Source organism: Mustela lutreola, chromosome 1, assembly GCF_030435805.1.
Source record: "Mustela lutreola isolate mMusLut2 chromosome 1, mMusLut2.pri, whole genome shotgun sequence".
Classification (NCBI taxonomy): Eukaryota; Metazoa; Chordata; class Mammalia; order Carnivora; family Mustelidae; genus Mustela; species Mustela lutreola.
In genome coordinates, this window is record NC_081290.1 from 267,018,314 (window position 1) to 267,042,822 (window position 24,509).

Here is a 24,509-nt window from a genome sequence, read left to right on the forward strand (position 1 = left end):
TTAAGCCTCTTTAGCTGGATTTCTTCTATAAAATAAAGAATTGGTCTTATGCAAGATCTAAGTTGGGATATTCCACAATGTACCGGAGACTGAAAAGACAGAATTTTTCTCATCAGTGGAAAACAACAGTATCAGAAGAATGACATATTTCTAGGAATAAGCAAATATTCTTCAGTGATACCACTCTAACAAACACGTGGAAAAAACCACCCACAGCCATGGGCTGGATCATGTAGATGGACAGATTGCAAAATGTGGCTGCATTTCCACCCAGTCTCATTCAATGGGTGCATTTTCCTTCTTATAAAATTATATCCTGATAAATCACACGCAACATAGCTCACACTGAAGACAAATCACAGCCTTCTTAGACACATTCTCACTTTCTTGTATTTTCTTCCAATTTATCTTTATTTTTCTGCTGCTGAGCAGGAAAGCAAATGACAGAGAAATATGGCGCTGGGAATTGTCTGTTTTAATTTTATAAAGAAAACAAAGTAACGGAAAGGTCTTCAATAGAGGGATGAAGGATGATAAAATATCTGAATGGATTAGCAACTGCTCTCCTGGCCGAGGGTTCTTTGCCAGAAAAACTCGAGGACAGCAGGTATCAACCACTGACATTTTATTCCTAAATTGTCCAGCCAAGCTGATGGATGGGTCTAGTAGCTGATGTCTGGAATCAGGACCTTTTGTCATTGTCTTGCTTTTATGACTGAAATGCGTACTCCTAGACCAGTTCTTTTTTCCTAATTCTTGGTCTTGCCTCTCCTACTGCCTTCACTTTAATAACCACTATGTTGGTCTTCAAGAGTGTTTAGGGGCACTGGCTGATCCCTGAAAATGGACATGTTGCCCAGGTCTTCTGGGGTCCCCAAAAGGAGCTTTTATGACAGCTCAATTCTCTAAAGAAAAAAAGACTCAATGTATTTAATGTACATTTGTATACACAGAACAATTCCACCGTGATAGCCAAACAGCAGGGCCTGACACTAAGAGAAAGGCATGTTGAGATTTTTAGAATGTGGGCAAACCAAAGCTAACACTCTTAACCTGGAGCTGAAAAAGACAACTGCTACTTGACCTTATTGGGGTGGAAAAATGGGGGCGGGGCTATGGAAAAGCCAATCTCTCCAATCACTGAGAACCTATAACACCTATAAAAACCTCTCTATTGTTCCATAAAACTACAGTGCAGATTAAGGGAAGGTACTCTATTATTAGACTGTTCATGTACTTTATGCCACAAAGAGGCAATTTTGAAAGGGAAACAGGCATTATTAATAACTATGTCAGGATCACAGGAATAAGCCAGGTCTTTTTCAGGCAAACCTGGACACACAGTTACTTTATGACCTGATAACACCATTCACGGTACACCACTAATTTGGTACAGGTGCAGGGTAGGGAGAGTGGACAAAGAGAGGTGATGTTGACCCTCAGAGGACGTTTGGCTATATTCAAGGACATTTTTGATCGTTACAGCTGGGGGGAGGTGCTACTGATACCAAATCAGTAAAGACTGGGGATGTTGTTAAACCTCTTACAATGCACGGTACGGTCCCTCAGAAGAAAATAAAATTATCTGACCCCAAATGGCCATGGTGCTGCTTTTGAGAAACCTATTCTATATCCTCTAAAACCTCCCAAAGTTTCTTAAACTGCATGATCTTTTATTTTCTTGCTTCTTAGGTGAGGATTTGACTCTCTCTCAACCCATCTCTCTTTCCTGTATCTGAACTTTCCTCCAACATATGGCCCCCCTGGTAAGCAGGTAAAACACAGGGAAACTTTACATATGTGTGGCAAAGTATTTTTGATCAGGGAATATACCTGGGGAAGGATGTAACCTTTTAACATTTCAGTTATATTTAAAATCTAGATCTCTTTACTTTTATTCACTCCAGCTACAGGTATCTATTGTCCACCAGGTTGAAGATGCTTTTACAGAAGATAATCCCATGCGTAATAATTTTTTAGTCACAAAATGACTTGCTTCTTACTTTTCTACCTGAGCACCACACACACACACACACACACACACACACAAATACACACTGAGAATGAAAAAGATTAAAAGTAAAATTTCATTTGTGGTAGAGAGATTAATTCTCCCACATCCCACCACTAAAAAAACCTCTTGGCTCTTGAATTTTTAATGGGATGTTGAGAGGTGATAGCAATTTTAATAGTACACATGGCAACCTAGGTCCAAACTTTCTACAGATATTTTATAAATGTCAAAAATGAATCAATAAATCTATAAGGTGCAATTTTAATTGGACCAACAATGGTCTGTTTTGTTCATTTCTAAATAATCAGCACCTAGAAGAGAGTCTCATCCATGGTAAGTATATGATTCATATTCCCTTGTTAGTGGTGTTCTTGTCTACCCCAAACTCCTTGGACAAAAAGTCTCTTATCACATAAATCTCTTAAAAAGTGTGTTAGTTTTGAAGTCACTGGCTTAGTTAGCCCAAAATAGACAAAGTGATAGAAAATACAGTACATATTCTAGGTAAGCATTAAAATTAGGTTTATGGAAATATCTAGAACTTAAACAGCAACAAGCTACTGTGGTCTTTAAAAAAAAAAGTCTTGCTAAGGTATAATTGCATACCATAAAATTCACCCATTGCAAGTATTAAAAATTCTATGCTTTTTAGTGAATTTCTAGAATTTACAATCATCACCACAGTGCAGTTTAGGGTATTTCCATCATTGCGAAATGTTGTCTGCTGCTTATTTCCAGTTGACATCTTCCCGCTCCTCTCCACCATTATCTATATGTCTTATGTATTTGGACAAGTTGACTCTCCAAGCCAACAAGGAGTGATCCTCCAAAAAGAGTGCCCCCCCCAGAAGAAAGTAGTAGATAAGACCCCTCTATTCCTTTTGCCTTCTGCCCGAAGTTCACATCAATCACAGTAACTCATCTGAGATTGGCAGACCGGTTGAGGACCAGGTGCAGAAAGATAGCTGAAGCGATGCCCAAGACTAAGGGAAAGGGGAGTGAGAGATTTGCTTTGGTCAAACATGCTTCTCTAGAGTGTGTGTGAACATGTGTGTGTGTGTGTGTTTCAAAGTGGAAGGATTTGAGAAATAAAATGATACTGGCTTCATAGATAGTGAGTAGTAGTGAGTAATGTTTCTTTGACTCATATTTGAACACAGCCCTCTCCTTGAAGCCAGCCACTACCTTCTTATTATCCCATTGCTCTGGGATGTAAGTGTATTGATGGGGTCCCTGTTGACGACTCTATCCTCACCCCTTACTCTTCTTCATTCCCAAGCAACCCCCTCTACTGAAATATTTCATTTTCTGACGTATAAATGGCTCTTTGCTTCACATTTTATAATTTCTGAAAATCGGGGTGTTTACCATAGATTCTAGAGTAACACCCTCCCCAAAATATCTAACATGGAATGGATGATGCGCTGATGATGTTATAAAATTGAGGAAACATAATACTTTCAATTTTTTAAGATGTACCATGCTCTTTCTTGTTTCTCTTCTTTCTGACTGCTGTTCTCCCTGCCTCAAATATTTTGTGTAGCCCATTTCCACTTATTTTCCCTATAAACTTGTTTTTACTTTTTCAGAATTCAGTCTAATTGGCAATTCCTTAAAGAGGTCTTTCTTGATGTAACCGAAGGCTGGGTTAAGTAGACGTCCCATGTTTTATTCTATTCATTTTTGTATATCCAGCCTCATTTCCATACTGACTCACCAACTGACCAAAATGCACAAGTGAACAAAACTAATAATTCAATTAATCCCAGTGCAATTCACTGACTCACAGAATTGTGAGCTAAATAAGTATTTATTATTTTAAGCCTGTAGGCTTGAGGCAATTTATTAGGCAGTAGAAGCTAACTGATATAGCTCATAGGTAAGGGGCCTAGATTATGTGGTGGGATTTCTGATCCTGGGTAGTGGCTTAGGACCCAATGTCAACCAAAGTTCATGTCTTTCCCCAAATAAAATAGACTAAGGCAGAAGCTATTAGAACTGAGAATCATTCACACACACACACACACACACACACACACAGATTCATATCTATATATACCATCATATATATGTATACTGTGATATATATATATATATATATATGCAGAGAATCATATATACCTACAGAAAATCATATGTATATATATGTATACCACCATATACACATACATATATATATATACCAAAATATCTGTCTCTATATTTTAACATGATATATAATATATATAAATAGTCATAAAAAGGTAAAATTCCATGTTTCAATCAATGAACACTTATTGCTTTTAATATCTTAGTAAACATAACTGCAATCCCAATGAAATTTTATCTTATTATCAAGATTACAGAATGAATAAGTAAAAGCACTATGACTACGGTAAGGCCAAGAACAGCATCTTTGCACAAGATTGTGGATTTGTTCATGTCATTGTCTCAGTGATATCATTGGAAACACAGAGCTTCCTCAGAAGCCTTTCAGTTCCAAGCAGAGATATCCTTTCCTATCATGGGCAAGGGGGAAAAAAAAAAAAAAGTCTGCTTACAGAGAAAACAAATACTACACGTTATCACTAACAGGTAGAATGAAAGAGTCAAACTCATAGGAATAGAGAGTAGAAAGGTGATTACCAGTGGCTGAGAAGTGGGAGAAATGGGGAGATGGTGGTCAAAGGGTACAGGCTGAGGGTTTTAGACAGGAGAGGAGTGAGGGTATGGGTGAACCCAGTGATGGGTGTTAAGATTGCATGGAGCACTAGGTGTTATAAATAAACAATGAATCTTGGAACACTACATCAAAAAACTAATGACGTATTATATGGTGCCTAGCATAAAATAATAAAAAATTTAAAAATTTTTAAATAAGTACAAACTTCTAGTTATAAGACAATTAAGTTCTGAGGATTGAATGTACAGCATGGTGATTATAGTTAAGTTCTGAGGATTGAATGTACAGCATGGTGATTATAGTTAATACTATAGTATTAGTATGCTCTACTTGGAAGGTGTGAACACAGCAGATCTTAAATATTCTTATCAGAAATAAGAAATGGTAATTATGTGATGGCCATGCTATCAAACACTATTTTGGTAGTTATTTTGCAATATACATGTTATCAGATCAACTTGTTGTACACCTTAAACTCACACAATGTTATATGTCAGTTATATCTCAATAAACTAGGAAAAAGAAAAATAAACTTCTGCTAAGGGCCAGCTCTTTTAGGGAGAAAAATACCCTATTTTCTCGCTTTGGAGTTGCCAGCAGACAGGTGAATAGAAAGAGCATGTCTGATTTAATAAGCTGACCCAACTTGATCTTTCTTTTTTCCTAAGGAGAAATACAATTATAATTATGTAAATGTTTGGATAATAAACGTTATCTATTTAATAATTATTTGAGTGTTCTTAGGATCATGGCCAAACCTCAGAACAGCAGATGAAAAACTTAGGTAGAAACTTAACAATATATATGAGCTTGGAATAATCTCTCCCTTCCTCCTTCTTCATGCTTAAAAGTTTCTAGCATTTTTTTATTAAGTGGAAAAATTCTAAGTGTTAAGACCACCACTTTCACATTACTGCTTTTCCATTGTTTTTTGAAGCACAAAAAAGGGATAGAGCATAAAGAAAACAATATAAAATCCTTGCATTTTGCAAGTTCTTCTCCAAGCATGAAATATATATGTTCTTTTCTTGAATGTATCTGAAATTTCCTATCCCCAAAATGCATCAGCAATAATCTTTATCTTCTTCATTTTGTAAATATCCATAACCAGAAATAAATAAATAAATGAATGAATACACCCACCTTCTGCATAGCATAACTCGGTGACATTTCATCTTTGCAATGAAATGCAGATGTACATTCACCATTAAGAGGCGAATCCTCCATGTCCAAATCTTGAATAGCTCAGTACTTCAGAAAGAATTGCCACTGATGAAATTTATGGCACTGATAAGAGCCCAATTCAAAAATCTCAACTTGGAAAAACAGGATTTTCATTTGAACTGGATAAATGGGCATTCACTTTAAAGCTTTCCCTCTCAATACTGCATTCTGAAGTAGTGAAACAAGTTTTGATAGCTACCTTGGACTCAGTAATACTGCTTCTTTTTGTTAAATGAACTATTTCAGAGGTATTATTGCCACTTAAATACGACCTTGTACTCCAAGATAGTGTTCCAGCGAATAATTGTGCAAACAAGTAATATTGATATTTTTCTAAACTGTTTACCTCCTTCATGCATCAAGCCTGGTCTTTTTGTTTTCATTCCTTTGAATGCATTCTGCTTTCTCTCTGAAACAGTCTTCTTTGAGGCATGGCCACGTCCTTTACTAAACTTAAGCTGGCTAATTACACTAACTGACAATTGTTCCATCAAATGGCCATGCATTCAGGTATAGAAGTTCCAGTTAAAACTATAATTCAATGCAAATTCTATAGTAATTCATTTCTATAAAACTGGAGCTCTCTTTTATAAAATAGACAATGAAAACACCTTCAGGGCCTTGGACCATACTATTTTCTTAGAAATGTTTCTGATGATATTGGTGATTTTCCTTAATACAATTGTTGTCAAAGACTAGTCATCAGCTGGCAGGGTTCTCTCTGTAATTTAAACCTAGCCTTTGTTCTTAGCTGGGTTAGAGTTTGTTCTCTTATTTGTTTGTTTTGTTATGTTTTTATCCTGTGAATAATAATTTACGCAAGTTCGGTTTTATTTTTATATAAGAAGAATAGTAAGTTGCTTTGCCGCCTCCCAATAAAATATCCTGCAAAAGAGGGCTTAAATATCAAAAAGAAGGATAAAGTTATATGTGTGAAAAATTAAAGTTTCCTGAAATTTTATTTGTGGATATATACATATCTAGTGAGGAAGGTTGAGAAAACAAACCTGGTTATCCCATTGGGGAAAGGCTTAAAAAATCGGGATCCATGTATTCTATGGGTAATTATATAACCATAAAACATGATGTAGATTAAGACTATGCTTTGAGACAGGAACTATTTGTAGATAATGTTAATTTGGGGAAAAAAAGAGAGAAGTGTGTATACTAGTGTTTCTACAGTGTAAAAATATTCCTGCAGATCCTTAGATAATGACAGGGAATATGAAAAATAATAATACTTTTACATAAGGTTTTAGAATTCTGTTCCATGTTCAAACTAATTTTTAATTGATTTTACAACTGCAGAATTATAATACCAGATTTATCAAGTGATACATGTTTTGTAATCAGCAGATAGTACTAAACAGTGACTCTCTACACTTAAAAATATTTAATGTTATAAGGAAAAAATAAATTGGCTGCCTACTTTAGTCACTGGCAGACTTAATCCAATCCACAGCATTTTTTTTCAAAATACCGTCTGGCGAGCTGAACTTTCTTCTCCTGGTACTTTCTCCACTCCCTTATTCAGTTTCACTTTTTCTCCTCCACTCAGTTTTTCCCATTCTATAAACTCCCACCTGAGGTTATCAAATGGCAGATACTTTGAAATGTCCAACCTTTGACTTTCTTCTTCACACCCGTGCAATTCCACACATTCTAAACCACCTCACTCTTCTTACTAACTCTTTAGTTCTACTTGTTTGACTATATAGCACAGCTGCTGTAATAATAAACAACAGCAAAATCACCAAAAATGTTCAAGGGAGAGACTGTAGTAGAAAGGAAAGAATTTTACATTTTATTATTATTATTATTATTATTATTTTAAGATTTTATTCATTTATTTGTCAGGGAGAGAGAGAGCACAACCAAAGCAGGGGAAGAAGCAGGCAGAGGGAGAAGCAGGCTTCCTGCTGAGCAAGGAGCCTGATGTGGGACCAATCCCAGGACCCTGGGATTATGATCTGAGCCAAAGGCAGATGCTTAACTGACTGAGCCACCCAACATCCCACGAGTCTTACATTTCAATACATTTCATAGTATCCATTTCCTGCATTTTGAACACGAGGCTCTGGATTTTATGTTGCACTGAGATGCACACATTTTGTGCCTTGCCTGTCTACCTCTAATCATCTTTATCACTCTGGGTCTTGGCTGCTTCATATCCTTGCCTGACGTATCCCAACCCAAATTTTTCTCATTGAAAATTCCTACTCGCTGCAACTCAGTGTCCTCTCTTTCTCTCCATCCTGGTGGCTCAGGCCAGCTGTGTCCTAACCATGTGGATGTTCTCTTGGCATTCATGGTCCTCTCTCCTGCTTCCTCAGCATGTTGTACTTAGTTCTTGAGCCAAACCCACCACACTGTATCTTTGGAGTATATTTCTCTCATGTAATTGTGAATACATGGAAGTCAAGGCCAAACTTCAATTTCACTTTTTCTCTAGTCCAGAGGGACTCAATGATGCCTAATACATTAATATGCCATCAGGACAAAGGAGAGAATAAAATGTAAAGCTCTTAAGACAGGAAGAACAACTCAGATGTGTGGCAAGAAAACATGCTCACTAGGGCGTGGCTGGAGGCTAGCACTGGTCCTCCATGCTAAAGCTAGAGACAGAACAGAACTGCTGAAGTCCCTCCAGTTGGTCAAGGCTGCAAAGGTAACAGGGATGGAAGAACCAAAGATTTAAAGTAAAAACTCATTTATCAAACACCTCCTTTGTGCCACATTTCACATGACTTGATACATAGCCTCATGTGGTGCAGGGTACCTCTAGGGAGGCATGGTACTATTGAAATTTTGAACCTGTTAACTCTTCATGGCGCTGGCAGACTTGTCCACTGTAGGATGTTTGGCAGACTTGTCCACTGTAGCATCACTGACCTGTACTCACTAGAAGCCAGTAGAACATCCCCCTAAAGTGATGACAATTAAAATAGTCCCCAACTAAATAAATCATGGAAATAGCAGAAAGAGTTGGATTTTGAAGGGGTATAAGAATGGGTTGAGAATAGGAGCATCGCAGCAGGTCTTTCTATATCCTAAAATTGGAGGATTAAATATCTCCCTACACTTACCCTATATCACTATGGTACTTTGTAAAATATAGGAGTTGAGGCTCACCCCAGGGCTGGGAAGGAAACACAAGGGAATCTAGGATTAAATAAGACACCCAGTTGCAAAACTGTTTCCAGTGAGAAACTAAGTAACATTTTAAATACATATGTATATATTTTATGCATATAAAATTTATACACACACACAGAAACACACTTAAAGACACGGAGTTTGTTGACTGAGATCTGAACTTATAATCTCTTAGTTTACTTATTTGGTATAGAAAATGGTATAGGAAACATACCATTTTCCAAGGTATGTTTTATTGCACCCATTTGAAAGAGAAGTAAATTAAGTCTCAGCAAGTTTAAGCAGTGTCTGAAGGTTATTAGCTTTGTCAAAATGACAAATGGTTATTACGTGCCTATTGTGTGGCGGGTTTTGCTGGATGATTGTACAATGATGAGCCAAAACAGACACACACCTGGCCTTGCAGAGCAATTAAATACTCACACACTTAACTGTAAATGGTAAGTGGCGACACAGTCCATGACAGGGGAGCCTGATCTAGTGGCAGAGGGCAGAGAAACTTTTCTGTAGCAAGGCATAAATCGGAGCAACACAAGGCAGTAGATCTCAGAGGCATCTGAATCAGCTAGAGGGATGGCAGAAACAGATTTCCTGAGCCCCCTTCCTAGAGCTTCTCAAGGGGTGCACTTGAGAATCTGCATAATGAACACATTCCCACTGGATCAAGTGCTGTCAATGGTGCTGGTTTGGAGACCACTCCTAGGGAATCACCCAATGTTCCAAGCAAAGCAAATCATGTGGGCAAAGCCTGCAGGGGGAAAAGGTACCTAGACCATTCTGTGCTCCTCCCATACTGTGCTAGAAATCCCTGTCTTTTTACATATGGAAAACCTGCCAGGGGGCCTGGGTGGCTCAGTGGGTTAAGCCTCTGCCTTCAGCTCAGGTCATGATCTCAGGGTCCTGGGATCAAGCCCCATGTCCAGCTCTCTGCTCAGCGGGGAGCCTGCTTCCCCTTCTCTCTCTGCCTGCCTCTCTGCCTACTTGTGATCTCTGACTGTCAAATAAATAAATAAAAATTTAAAAAAAACAACAACCTGCCAACGTTCAGTGCATTTATCGCTCTAAGTAAACAGCAGAAGGGGCACCAATACCCACCTCTTGAAACTTCCAGTCAGGCCATCTCTACCCTCCCAGGGTGTCAGGCCACTCTCCTGTTTCCCAGCCTGGGACTTGGGGACTGCTTCCAAGGTTGCGATCCAGAGAAAGGCAAACTGCAGCTCTGGTACCTAAAAAAAAAAAAAAAAAAGAAAAAAAAGAAAAAGTGAGCCAGCTCTGCCTGGCGTATCTTGTCTTTGGTTGAGAGAGTGCTGACTATTTTAAGCAACACTGTAGGATATTCTTCCTCTTCTTTGAGAGGGAGGACTTAATCTTACTGAAAACACATTCTTTCTCTCAAGAGTGCCCTTGAACTAATACAGCAGAAACTCTAACTCCAGTGGGGCTTTCTGATACGCCTTTGAAGAGGGTAAATTTACTAATCAATACAAATTACAATTTCTCAACTGGCAATTCTGCAAGCCAGGCACAGCCTCAGCTACTTTATTATTCACAGTCTGGGCTTCCAGGACTGAAACAGAGAGAAACCATAGAGAGGGACTCTATGCAAATATGTCAAACAAAGGAAGAGATTGTTTTAGAGGGGCTCAACGTGGGAATAATTATATGACTGGGCATAAAATGTACATTCTTAAAAGCTACATTGGCTTAAACCATTTTAGAGAGCGTTATCAAGCATTATGCTAATTTAGGATAGGGGCTAACGATCTCTCAGAGAAGTTTCTCTTTTCCTCCCTGTCTGTTCCTTGCACACTCTCTATACCCATGCACACACATACACAATTTGTATATATAGGATACATGAGTATCAATTATACATACACATATACACACATATATGTATCTATATATGTGCATTTCACATATCTCTGATAAGGGAGAAATAGGAAAACACAGAAATAGACATGTGCAATGATGTCATGAAATTTATGCTGACAGCCTAATTTTCAGTTTTTGCATTCAGTTACTGTGTAGCTCTGGATGAAACATTACCTGTTCTACCCCTAAGCGAGAGACCTGATGAAGATAAAGACTTTCCTGGGTCGATACTTCCTGAATATGGGTTGAAAATTTACTTTGGGATGTATTCCACCTTCTAAAATTTCTTCCCCCTGCCTATGAAGATTGAAAACTCTTCTTTTTTCATATTTTTTTAAAAAGCCCTATGCCTCCTTTTAATTGAAATGAAAATCTTATAATATTCCTTGGAGTTATTTAAAACTTAACCAGAATTTAAATGTGACTAAAATAAATCAAAGAATAGATAATTATAGGTGAAAAATCTATTTTGAAATATGTAGATCATATTCTTCGCAAGTACATGGAATGAGTAATGAGGTGGAACAGGTTCATTGCTGAAGCTTAGGAAGCTCCAACACTATCTAGGTCACTTTCAACATCACAATTCTTGGCCTGCTTTGTTTTCCAACAAAGTCTCTCCATCTCTCCTGGACCCTCCCACACCCACGAGCCCCTTTATCCCCACAGTCTCTGTAGTGGACTCTACGATTGTTCATTCAATGTTAGTTCTTTAGCGGCTGGGAGAGATATCGACCCTTTGCTCTGTGTTCAGTCCTGTATGATTCTGGGTTCGTTACATACATCATCTTATATAAACCCCAGGCCTCCCTCATTTTATAGATGAGGAAACAGGAGCTCAGAGGTACTGGAGACTTTGCGCTAAGGTATATCAAACATTTGCAAAGCTTTCATTTGATTCCAGGTTTCCCTGACTAGGGATCTTCTGCTATTTTTACTGTTCTGTATGGTCTCCCTCATGAACAGCCAGGAAGAGCAGAAAACCAATATTTATCAGTGACCTAGTGGGTGGTGGGTTATATACAAAAATTTGATATTTCACCTTATTCAATTCTTCAAATGCAAGGTAGAAAGTAGTATCCCTCCTATTTTTTGTTTGTTTGTTTGGTTTTGTTTTATCCCGGGTTTTTAGAATAAAAAGAGGTTAATTATCTTGGCCAAAATCGTGCACTCATTATTGAACAAGAACAAAACTGAAACAGGAACTCAGCTTGTCCCAACTGTGACTAACATCTCTGAGCTGGGATGGCTTCTGGTAACTCCAGTCCTCTCTATACGTATTGGGCAATTTTCACAATAGCATGTAATGTTTTCCTCATTTTTTTAAACATCAGTTCATATTTTATAGGGTCCCTTACAAAATCAAAAATAAGCAGAAAGAAAGAAAATCCTTTATAACTGAGCTGTCCAGAAAATATTTCATTTGAATATGCCCAAACATATACAATATATATAAATATAACAAAAAAGGGTTATAACAGATAAAAGTTTATTTTAGCTATTCCTTTACACAGTGAATTTTAATGGTTGCTTAGTTTTTTATCATATGGATTTATCAGAATGTATTCACTTCTCTTAATTAGCCATGCATAATTTATTTTCAATTTTCCCTTATGAGAACAGTGATGAATTAAATTCTAGGCTACACAGAACTTTATTTATAGTGTACAGGAAGGAGAGGGACATGTGTTTATTAAGCCAAACCAATAATAAAATGTTGCAAATTCAAAAACACTAAGTGTTATTTTAGAAATCCATCAATATATGGTGGTAACTAAGCATTCCAGTAGTAGCGACTGACCCAGATGGTGGAGAAACTGACTTGATGTAATATGAAAACGTTATAAGTGTTGAATAATTCAACAGAGATTTTCCAGTACTTTCCAGAGTCTGCCTTAAGAAGTACAGCATGGCAGGGAACTTAAAGCCTATCAACTAGTCTAGTATTCTGAATGGTGTCGGTGTTCTTACTTGAACCGACATCCTTGGACCCCAGTGTGTCTCTCTTTTCTCTCCTCTTGTTCCTCCTCCACTTTCTTTTCCTTTTCTTCTTCTTCCAACTCTTTCTCCTTCTTTAACCACAGAAACACTCACTGGCGTATGAACTATGCAATCGATACTTCAATAATAAAGGCGGCCAACTCCTTTTTAAATATTATGATATCAGGGTGTTTTCCCTCTGACTTTACCTCCCCCTCTCAATTCAAACAGCTGCCTCTGTATTTCATTGCCTCGCAGGAGGTTCATAGCAACAGGAGACAGAAATGAATGTCTTTCTGCCTACCCCCCCCACCCACTCCACCTCCCCCAAATCCAAGATTTTCGAGGGATACTGGGAGCTTCGAAATGAGGTAGAAGGGAAGGAAAGAGCATTTCTTGGTAATAGCAGAGGAGTCTGGACGAAGATGAGGGAAGGAGAATCTATCTGTGGGGTAGGGCCTGAATCTCATTTCCTTTATAGCAAAACTAAGAGCTAGCAGAATGGTCGTAGGGTATATACAACCCCAAACAGGAGATCTTCATCCTCACAAAAATGTCCTGCGCTCCCAGTGAAACCCAGAACATCTGTCACCAAAGCTGAAAGGGTTATGGATATAGGAAAAAAGCAAGACTGTGGTTAAACAGCAACAGCTAAGGGAAGGAGGACAATATTTGGCGTGGCGTAAAGCCCCAGAACCCAGAACAAGAACCCGGGAGTATCTTCCAAGAATGTGCGAGTTCAACCTAACCTACCATTCTTGTAAGATGGAGATTCAAAATTAGATCATTTGTTTAAAAGTATACAAATCTGATAGTTCTCACTCCTAACAAGTAGACATGTGATAGCCCTGAAAAATAGAAATAGAATAATTATAATATGACCAGAAATGTGATATTGTTTTTCTGAATTTGTAGACTAAAATTCATACTGCTATGTATATTTATAAGACAGACATTAGCTCTGGAATCATGCTCATTTCCATTCTGCCTACATTTGGACAAGCTCGATGACTGAACTAAGGATATTAACAGAGCAGTTAGCACTTGGCAATAGGTCTTTCTTCTTCTTGGCACTTTACCTATTTCAAGCCACTGACTATGTTCAATTATCTGCACTGTCAAGAGACTAAGCTGGAGACAGGTGAATTGACTTATCCAAGATCGCACAATTTTCAGGAGTAGGATTCCCACCCAGATCCGACTGGACCCTAAATCCCTTGTTTGATCTTTCTATTCCCATTCCAAAGTACTTAAGACCCTTTTCCTGGCAGTTGTATCAAACGGGTACTTGATAATTCCATAATCTTCAATGCCCTGCCATTAATCCGTCCAATTTTGCCACCCATTTTTTTAAGCCACAGATTTTAAATCTCTACAAACTATAGTCATGTATGTAGCAGAAGTGTTTCGAGGAACATCCAACCAGAAGGAAGAAATCCACCGCCACAGGTTAAAGTATTTAAGTCTATTTGCTAAAGGAATGTGGAAGAACAAAGGCTCCTACTGGGGCGGGGGTTGGGGGGGAGGAAGGCAAATTAGTAAAGAAATCTTCAGGGAAGTTGGGTCAGGCGATTTCAATCACTTGCCTCTTCCACTGGCTGCACTTGTACACAGTGACTTAGCTGTGGGTCCCAGAACAATGCAGTAATGAAAAGGGATTTCAGTCAAGGAGTTCCCAATAACAGGAATAAAATTGGCCCATAGTTTGCATAATATTTTTGTCCCTGAAAGGGCTTTATTACCATCAAGCCTAGAAGCAAGCATGGAGTCCAGATGACTGCTGTGAGGTTTGATCAATTCAAGTTTGAAAGCCAGTTTTATTTGCTTGGATGCATGGTTCAGACTGCAATCCATTATCATTTGTCACTCATAGGTTCTTTTTCAAAATCCCCCTTTGAAGTAGTAGAACTATTCCTTAGAGAAAACAGGCCACACAAGACATTTGAAAGTCTGGTGATTTTGAGTGATGTTGAGTGGATATCTCTTGCTGAAACTAAGAAATACATGACTTTTACTCTCCTCCCATGAGCTGGGAAAGAAATAAAAAGATTTCAAAAGCACCTCTGCTTACCCAGCTTCCTTCTACTTAATCACATGAAGGTTTAAACCAAATGAGACAAAACTTAAAGGTGATTTTGGTCTCTGAAGAAAAATACTGGGGATACTACACATTTTTTTTTTGAAATTTTAATATAATTTTTTATTTTTTATAAACATATATTTTTACCCCCAGGGGTACAGGTCTGTGAATCACCAGGTTTACACACTTCACAGCACTCACCAAAACACATACCCTCCCCAATGTCCATAATCCCACCCCCTTCTCCCAAGCCCCCTCCCCCCGGCAACCCTCAGTTTGTTTTGTGAGATTAAGAGTCACTTATGGTTTGTCTCCCTCCCAATCCCATCTTCTTTCATTTATTCTTCTCGTACCCACTTAAGCCCCCATGTTGCATCACCACTTCCTCATATCAGGGAGATCATATGATAGTTGTCTTTCTCCGCCGGATACTACATTTTTAAGGAAAGTATTTTTATTTTATCAACTGACACTTTGGGGAAAAAAAAAAAAATCATTGCACTTTGGGTATAGACCTGTCACAAACCAGTCTGTTTCCCAGACAATGGCAAAGCACTTAGAACGCTGCCTAGTAAGCACTCAAACATGCTGGCTGTCAAATACCAGGTGAGAAAGGAAAGGTCAAAACAAGCTGTGTTATTAATAAAGGCCAATCTGCAATATTCTGTGCTATCTTCACAGTGACTCCAAATGCTCCAGGTCTTTTGACTGTGTCTTCGGAAACTTGCCCTGATTAATATCACACTCTAAGATCCGGCCTTTATTATATACTGATATACTTCTTTGTTAACATAAACTAGATTCTTTTATTTTTTAATTGTATGTAAGTTTTATCTGTATTACATGCACAACTTCTCTTATACCTTTATTTTGACTTCAGGGGCAATTACTAAATTCCTAGTTTGTTCTGGCACCAAGGATACCATGAACTGACCTCAGAAACAATCTCTTACAATCTACTTTGCTCCAGACTTGTTTGGGATGCTAAAAGGGGACTGCGTTTAAAATGAAGACATTGGAGGTACACTCACCGTCAGAAAGCGAAGTAGGACCAAGCTGTGGAGAAAGTTAAAGGGAAATGATGACATTTGCTTAGCATTGCATCTACTCCAGATTTTAGAATAAAATTTAAACTCCTACTCAGTACATGAATGGGCTGTTGCCCACACTTATTACTCTGTCCATTTACTGATATTCCTCCTTTACTGTTTTCCTTTCTTTTTTTTTTTTTTTAAGATTTTATTTATTTGAGAAAGAGAGAATGAGAGTATGAGCAGAGGCAGGGGGAAGTGTAGAGGGAGAGAGAGGAAGAGGGAGAAGCAGGATTCATGGTGAGCAGGGAGCCCAATACCCTGCTCGATCACAGGACCCTGAGATCATGACCTGAGCCAAAGGCAGATGCTCAACTGACTGAGCCTCCCAGGCACCCCTTCACCCTTACTGTTATTTAATGCCAGTACTTTCGTTTGGTTGGTTGGTTGGTTGCTTGCTTTCAGTTTCTTGAAGCTTTAGTGCTTAGGACCTTTGCCTGAAATACTTATCCTTTGTCACTTAGATGGCCCTTCAACTTTCAGCTCAAATATTCCCTCCGAGACACCTTCCTGAGTACCTAATTTCTTTACTTCTACCTTGTTACTCTTCATCAAAGTATGCTGTCCCACTTTGTTGACCATGATTTTGCCTCTCTGGAATGACTTGACACTATTTACTCGGCATCGTATTCATTGTCTTCTTCCTCCATTAACACAAATGCTGGGTAAGGACAGGCACCATGTCTGTCTTTTACAAAGCTTTATCTTTAGTGCCCAGACTGAAGCTGGCCTATATTGGTACCCAGTCAATAGCTGTTGGAAGAATGAATAAATGAATGGGGGGATGTAGATACAAATGATACTTGAGATGTTTATTAGAACAAGATGAATCTATCAAGATAGAGGAGCTCTTGGGGATTTAGGGCAGAAATACAAAGAAGAGAAGAATTTTTGCCTTGTGTGGTCTATGGCAAACACTCTGGGCCCAAAGGCAGCAATGTTTGGTGAGAGTACGTGTCCAACAGAGAAGAGGCCAGGGAATTTCAACTCCTGGGATTTCCTAGGGCATAGTCTTGGAGACAAGTGGAAAATGGAGCCAGCGTCCTCTCACACAGTACAACGATGAATATTGAAACTCAATAATTAAAGCCCTGTATCTGCATCTAGTTTGTGAGTTAGAGTTGAATGAACCTGGAAGATATCTGAAGGTTCAGGATTACTGGAGGATTTGAGGTCAGTTTGGGGATTTTGCAGCCACTCAATGGGTACCAACACTGATAATTTTTCTTGGCTACTGACAATGTCCCAGGCACTATGCTAAACCATTTATAAGAGTTATCTTGTTTGACTCTCATAGTACCTCTCTGCATAGATATTATTTTTGCTCTCTTTAACGTAAGAGTTTACTGAGGTTTATAGAGATGGAGTCACTTGCTCAAGGTCATATAAGACAACACACAGTACACCTTGATCTCAATACCGGACTAGCTTCACTCCAAGCCCATACTCAAAACCACTTCATTACTGTTTCTCAGCGGGACACTGCACTGCTGACCTTTTGACAAGTAGTTATCTGTGTAGTAGGACTACCTTTCCATAGCATCTCAGGCTCCACACTAAGTGCTTATGATCCCCCCAGGACTACAGTCCCACTTCTTCTGCAGAACACTGTGTTAATAAGCCTAAAAGGACTTATGGAGAAATGTCTTCACTACCAATATTCCAGGCACTTCAAACTTCCCGAATTGGAGATAATGTATCTCCTTGCATTCCCCAGAGCCATACTGGACTGAAGAGTCTCTATTAGAATAGTGGTAATCTACATCTTTCACATAAATAAAAAATTTGCATAGAGCAAATAAGACAACTTCTCTTGGTACATTCAATGCATAGCACTTTCATATTTGATTCTATTATAATCTCCAGAGCAAATAACCAAAAATTTATTTATAACTCACCATCATGTAGGAAATTGTTTACAAAGATCATGGAAGTATCAAAATTTTTTTGGAGGGGGATGAAGTTTCAAGATTAAAGCTAACTACTATCTTATATAGAAATGTGAATTAGATTTTTGACTACTATGACCCAAGACTTGTACTACTATTAACTGTACTATGATTCCAATACCAGTTCCTTTCCAACCTCTCCAGCAGCTGTATGTGCACATTCCCCAACCCTACCACCCTGGCTTCACAGTCTTCCCCACAACTAAGTCTCTATGTAATGTCCCTGCTTTATCTTCTGCTTCTCACCAAGTACCATTAATTTTTGTCAGTGTTGTCTCTTCACTACTCCCTGATGCCTTTTACTTTTCACCTTAACACATTTACTCTTTTCATTTATCCTGCCAAGAATTCCCTTCTTAATACTTCCTGCTTATCCAAGTGCTATCAATCCTTCACTGGCCAGATATTTCCTCCTTCATGGCCATGTGAACCTAATACCATTTTTTCCTTCTTCTAAAGGCCCAGAGTTCATTTTCCCCCAGTCAGGAAGTCTCCAGCCTGTTTGGTCATCAGAATTACCCTGTGGATATTTCTTTGAAAATATAATTCCTATGTCTAAAATTCCTATGCCTAAAACTCCAAAGGTTCTGATTTAATATATCTATAATAGGGCCCATGAATCATTACTGGAAGGAAAATTATACACACACACACACACACACACACACGCACGCACGCACACACACACATATCCACACACACACATATATATACATATACATACACACATATATTTAGGAGAAAAGTATATAACATAAATACATGCATTTATATAACTATATATATTTGACTAGGTGATTTCTGATGATCAGCCAGGTTCAGAAATCACTCAACTGGCACATCTAGTTATTTTGCCTAAATGGTTTTATTTTCATTTTATCACCATTACCATCATCATTAATATTATCATCATCATCATTTTGTCATTTCACATATCACAAAGATTTCCTTGCTTGGGTGGATCTGTGTCTTATCCATCAAGGCCCTAAATTACAGAAGGCATTCAAATATTTTCTGATAAATGTATTGTGAATTACTTGCTAACATTCTATTTTAATCTATTTGACCTTTCTCTTCTGGTCAAAGAATACATATATGAGAATATCTTATTTTAATAATAAAAATTCTATTTTATTAGACTGGGGCCAATGCTAGATTGGAATATAAAATTGTACAGCTGACATGTCTCTCTCTTACCTCAAGAAAGATAAGAATATCTACTAAGTGAAATAACTTTCAGGAACTTTTAACAGAGCTTTATTCTTGTATCCTGCGGGTGTCACAAAATATTTTAACAGGTACAAATATTGTAGATTCTTTCTTGATAAACTCATTTGAAATCCCAGTTGGAGATGTGTATTCCGTGTAGCTTTGACACAGGTGAAAAACCACGTGTACAAATTGTGTTCATGAGAAAAGAATGGAAGTGAAAATGAGTGCTAGTCTCCCAAACAGCTGATATTTTTAGTCAAATGACAAATGCACTGATGGTAACCATGACAGTATAAAAGGAAGGAAAGGAGAGGGGAGGAGAGGAGAGGAAATGGGAGGGGAGGGAAGCGGAGGAAAAGAAAGGAGTCCTAAATTATCATAAAACAGAGAAAAAGATGAGACCGTGGTGAGAGGAAAAAAGAAGAAAACAAAAATGAAAAGAGATGGAAAAAGAAAGATAAGAATTAAGGGAATGGTGAGAATAGGAGAAGAAGGAAAGAGAAAACGATGTCATCAAAGGTCTTTGTTGGCAACATATATCCACATGGTGAGACTGGATCTTATACACAAATATACTTTATTCCAAGTAAAAGAATGCAAAAGAACGGATACAGTGTTGGATCTTAGAAGATGCCCTGAAGTAAAGAGTTTGAAGCTAGTTGTACTCGTTTTACCATATGTCTGTTCTGATTCTTGATGTTATTATAGTTATGGACCCTTGATATTCCTAAATATGCCTTTTTGGGCCATCCCTTTGTGCTTTTACTTCCAAGGAAAAGATATGTGTACAGAGGATGAAGATACAGTGAGTTATTAAAAGAACAATGACAAAAGACTATAAGAGTATCTCTTTATCATTGAGGAATCTTGTACCTGAGACACCAAAGCCACTCTGATGAAAGGGAATGGAACACAGGCACAAGGCAAGAAATAAAAGGGAAAGGAAATGAGTCCAAGGACAATTACTAGCTATGCAGATGCAGTCATCTGAACACCACATATGCCGTTATGGTGCCATCAAGACACCGAGGCATCCTTCTCCCTCCAAAAATTACACCAGCAACGACTATTGATAATTACCAAAGGAATTATATTTCAAGATTGATGTGTGAGTTGAAGTGGGCTTGTGAGCACCTGCCAAAGCAGGCAAGAAAGAACCACTTACTGCCAAGACTTGTGCTTCAGTCATATCTTATGACTGCTTTGGCTCCTGTCCTAATATTCAAGTGAGTTTAATTCCCAGCAACACTACATGTAAGGTGTGCAGACACAAACTTGGAATGCTAATATAGAAAATCCAATACAGAACTTAACAGAGTTTATGGAAAAAGCAAAGCTCGTGTACAGAGCATACGGTGGCTAAATGTCAGTGTAGGCTTGTGAGCGGATATGGATTGTGTACAGAGATTTGGGGCAACCCCAATTCTCTAGAATATGGCAAAAAAAAATTTAGAAAAAGCTCCTGTAAGGCACAAAGAGGGTTGGCTCAGTTTATTCACTTTATAACACAGAAGAGGCCTTCAAGCCCTCACTAAAAGTCAATTTATTTGTAAATTAGACACACATTTCAGTCAAGTGATTACCAGATTCCCAAGCTAAGACAGCTCAGAGTAAACTAGAGGTTCAAGTGGAGAGAGTGGAGGGAAGCTACTATAAGAAAAAACACTGAACACAAAAGAAAACACAAAATACAAAAGAAACAAACAAAAAACAAGAAAATCACATAACCATTCTAAAGATTTGGTGGAATTATTCAAAATGTAAGATGTCTGGGCTTATTTGCTGAAGGTGCCAGCAGTTTTACATAAAACTCTGGGCTTAAAGTTCTTTGAATCATTAGCTATTGACTTTGGTCATCACTAAGTGTGATCTACCTATCATGTTTGTATGTTACAGCTCAATTACAAACACATACAGATAGGAATCAAGAGAAAGAAGCATTTACCCAGGCATAAAGACTCCACCTGAAATTTAAATTTAAATATTAAAGAAATCACCAAAATATTCAACAAAAATAATTCTCAAAAATAGAATATTATCTACAACTTTGTTATCCAGGAAGTTTTCAATATGATATATTCCAAAAAAGTAATCATTTTCTTTTGTCACCTTCTGCTTTCTGGGATTGATAATTTCCCTTAAGCAAAGAAGCACAAGATTTATACTCAGAAAAAACATAAAACACCATTGAAAGAAATTAAAGAAGATACAACTAAATGAAAAGACATACATGTTGAGAATCTGAAAACTCAGTATTGTCAAAATGTCCATACTACCCAAAGCAATCTACAGAGTCAGTGCAATCATTATCAAAATTTGAATGGCATTTTTTTTTTTAACTGAAAGAGGGAAAAAAATTCTAAAATTCATATGGAATGACAAGGACCCTGAATAGTCAAAACAAATTTGAGGAAGAGACCAAAGATAGAGAGGTCACAACTTCTGACTTCAAAATATATTACTAAGCTACAGGAATCAAAACAGTACAATAACGGCTTGAAAATGACAGACACATGGAACAATGGAACAGAAGAGAAAGCCCAGAAATAGAGCCAAGTATACTACAGTAAATGGTTCTTTGACAAAGTCTTCAACAAATGATGTTGAGAAAACTGGAGATATAGATTGATAGATGATCAATAGATAGATTTTCATATAATATTTTCATATAAGATTTTCATATTTCACGGTCTTTAAAATATGAAAATAAAGGACAAGGATATAGAAAATTGGAATCTTTGTGTAATGTTGGTGAGAATGTAAAATAGTACAGCTGCTATGGAAAACAGTAGAGAGGCTCCTCAAAAGCTTAAGTGGACCTGCTGCCAAATGATTCAGCAATCCCATTTCTGAGTATTTATCCAAAATAAAGAGATCATTGCACTTCCATGCCCATTGCAGCATAGTTCACGCCAGCCAAGAGGTAAAAACAACCTAAATGTCCACTGGCAGACACGTGAATAAGGAAAATGTGGTACATACATGTAGTAGAATATTATTTTATCTTTAAAAAGAAGGAAATTCTGTCATATGCTACAACAGATCAACCTTGAGAACATTAAGCTAAGTGAAATAAGCTAGTCACAGGAGGACAAATTTCATGATTCCACTTATTAGGGGAGTCTAAAGTAGTCAAAGTCATAAAAGCAGAAAGCACAATGATGGTTGCCATGGACTGAGGAGAGTAGGGAAGTGGGAGTCGTTCAAAGAATATAGAGTTTTCATCATGCAATATAACAAAGCTCTAGACATCGCCGTACAACAATGTGTTAACAATACTATACTAGACACTTAAAGTTTGTTAAGAAGTTAGCCTTCATAGCATGTTTTTATCATAATTTTGAAAAAGAACATTAATTGAAATATACACTTAAAAATAAATTTCATTATGTACATAGTCAAAGAAAAGAAGGTAACTATAAGAATATGAAACATGATTATTATTATTTTTTTTAGGACCGGTGGTCTGCATAGTTAAAAAAAAAATCCATATGGATGTACACACACACACACACACACACACACTTTCGGGGAGGGGGTTTATACCTTACTGCTTTTTCTGAGCATGTCCCAATCTATTTTGTTAAAATTCAGAATCTGGAATAAGTTGATACTGATATCAATAATAGTTGATAGTATCTGATCACTGCAGAGAGCTTTCTGGTTCTAGACACTATACTTCTTTAACACTGACCAATCAATTTATACTTTGTATATTTAATACCTAATTATATATATGTGCATAAACTCTTTTCAGTGGATCAGTTAATATGTGTTCATATTAAGCTTGTGGTCCAGTTCCTAGACAGAGAAATCCATTTCTAATCTTTTTACAAATAAAGCTGGTATATTTACTATATATTGCTTCTGTTCACTAGCTTCCCAAATAATAATAGGTCAGAAATTTGCTTCCATTTCTCTGTCCCAATCTATGTGGAACATCACAATCTTGTTCATTTCAGTATTTACTGGATGACCCTACCCTTCATTTGGTTAAAACAAATACCAGCAGATGTTAGCTTTCCATTTGGGTGGAGTGAAGTATTTTCACAGCATTAAATAAACCCACTAAGAAGAAAGGTAAGGGTATATCAATTTCTATGACTAATAGAACCTTTTAAAATTGGCTTTAATGCAGTTTTTAAAAAATATATTAAAAATTTCAAGTAACCACTTATTATACTGAAGGAAATACATTATCTTTAAATCTGGAAATTTGAAATAATCTATTCTAATGGGTCTCAAAGGCATTTTGGATATTTGTTGGAGCATTTAATGGTTGTCACAATGAGTGTTTGATACATAAATGTCCCACCTGATCTCAAATAGGTGGAGAAAAGTCTGTATGTAATTATCTAAACCTGGAATCTAATTCTGTTTTACATATAAATTAAAATACTTTGCAAGCTTTAAATATGCATGGACATTATGAGGACTGAAACTTTCAAATAAAACAAGGGAGGACTATTCTGTTTTATTCAGACCTTTACCAATAATTGGTCATCATTACAAAAATTTACATTCTGAGCTACTCCACTCAGGATTTTTTTTTTTAAATCACCAATACAATCAACTTGCATTTATAGATATCTCATCCTCAGTAACTGTACATCTAGGTGGAAGCAACTGACTGCTTTATTGTGTTTTCTAGATTGGAAGAGTCTATCTATCTATCTATCTACATATAATGTAATATTATGTATATTATCACATGTAATATGTGATATATATATATATATATATATATATGTATATAAAACAACTTTTTTTTAAAATTTCTTTTCAGTGTAACAGTATTCATTGTTTTTGCACCACACCCAGTGCTCCATGCAATACGTGCCCTCCATAATACCCACCAACTTGTTCCTCCAACCTCCCTCCCCCTGCCCCTTCAAGACCCTCAGGTTGTATTTCAGAGTCCATAGTCTCTCATGTTTCACCTCCCCTTCCAATTTCCCTCAACTCCCTTCTCCTCTCCATCTCCCCATGTCCTCCATGTTATTTTTTATGCTCCACAAATAAGTGAAACCATATGATAATTGACTCTCTGCTTGACTTATTTCTCTCAGCATAATCTCTTCCAGTCCTGTCCATGTTGCTACGAAAGTTGGGTATTCGTCCTTTCTGATAGAGGCACAATACTCCATAGTGTAATGGCTATCAGACACATGAAAAAATGTTCATCATCACTAGCCATCAGGGAGATTCAAATTAAAACCACATTGAGATACCACCTAACACCAGTTAGAATGGCCAAAATTAGCAA

The 24,509-nt window shown here is 37.4% G+C and overlaps 1 protein-coding gene across 3 annotated transcripts in view; it reads right to left on the minus strand.

The window, feature by feature from the left end:
• The window catches only part of LRRC4C (leucine rich repeat containing 4C), a 1,215,829-nt gene that overhangs the window by 428,473 nt on the left and 762,847 nt on the right, over positions 1–24,509 (minus strand). For all 3 annotated transcript variants that reach the window (XM_059140139.1, XM_059140132.1, XM_059140125.1), the window contains one exon: positions 10,152–10,282. The gene's annotated coding sequence lies outside the window, so the exon portion shown is untranslated. The remainder of the gene's footprint in view (positions 1–10,151; positions 10,283–24,509) is intronic.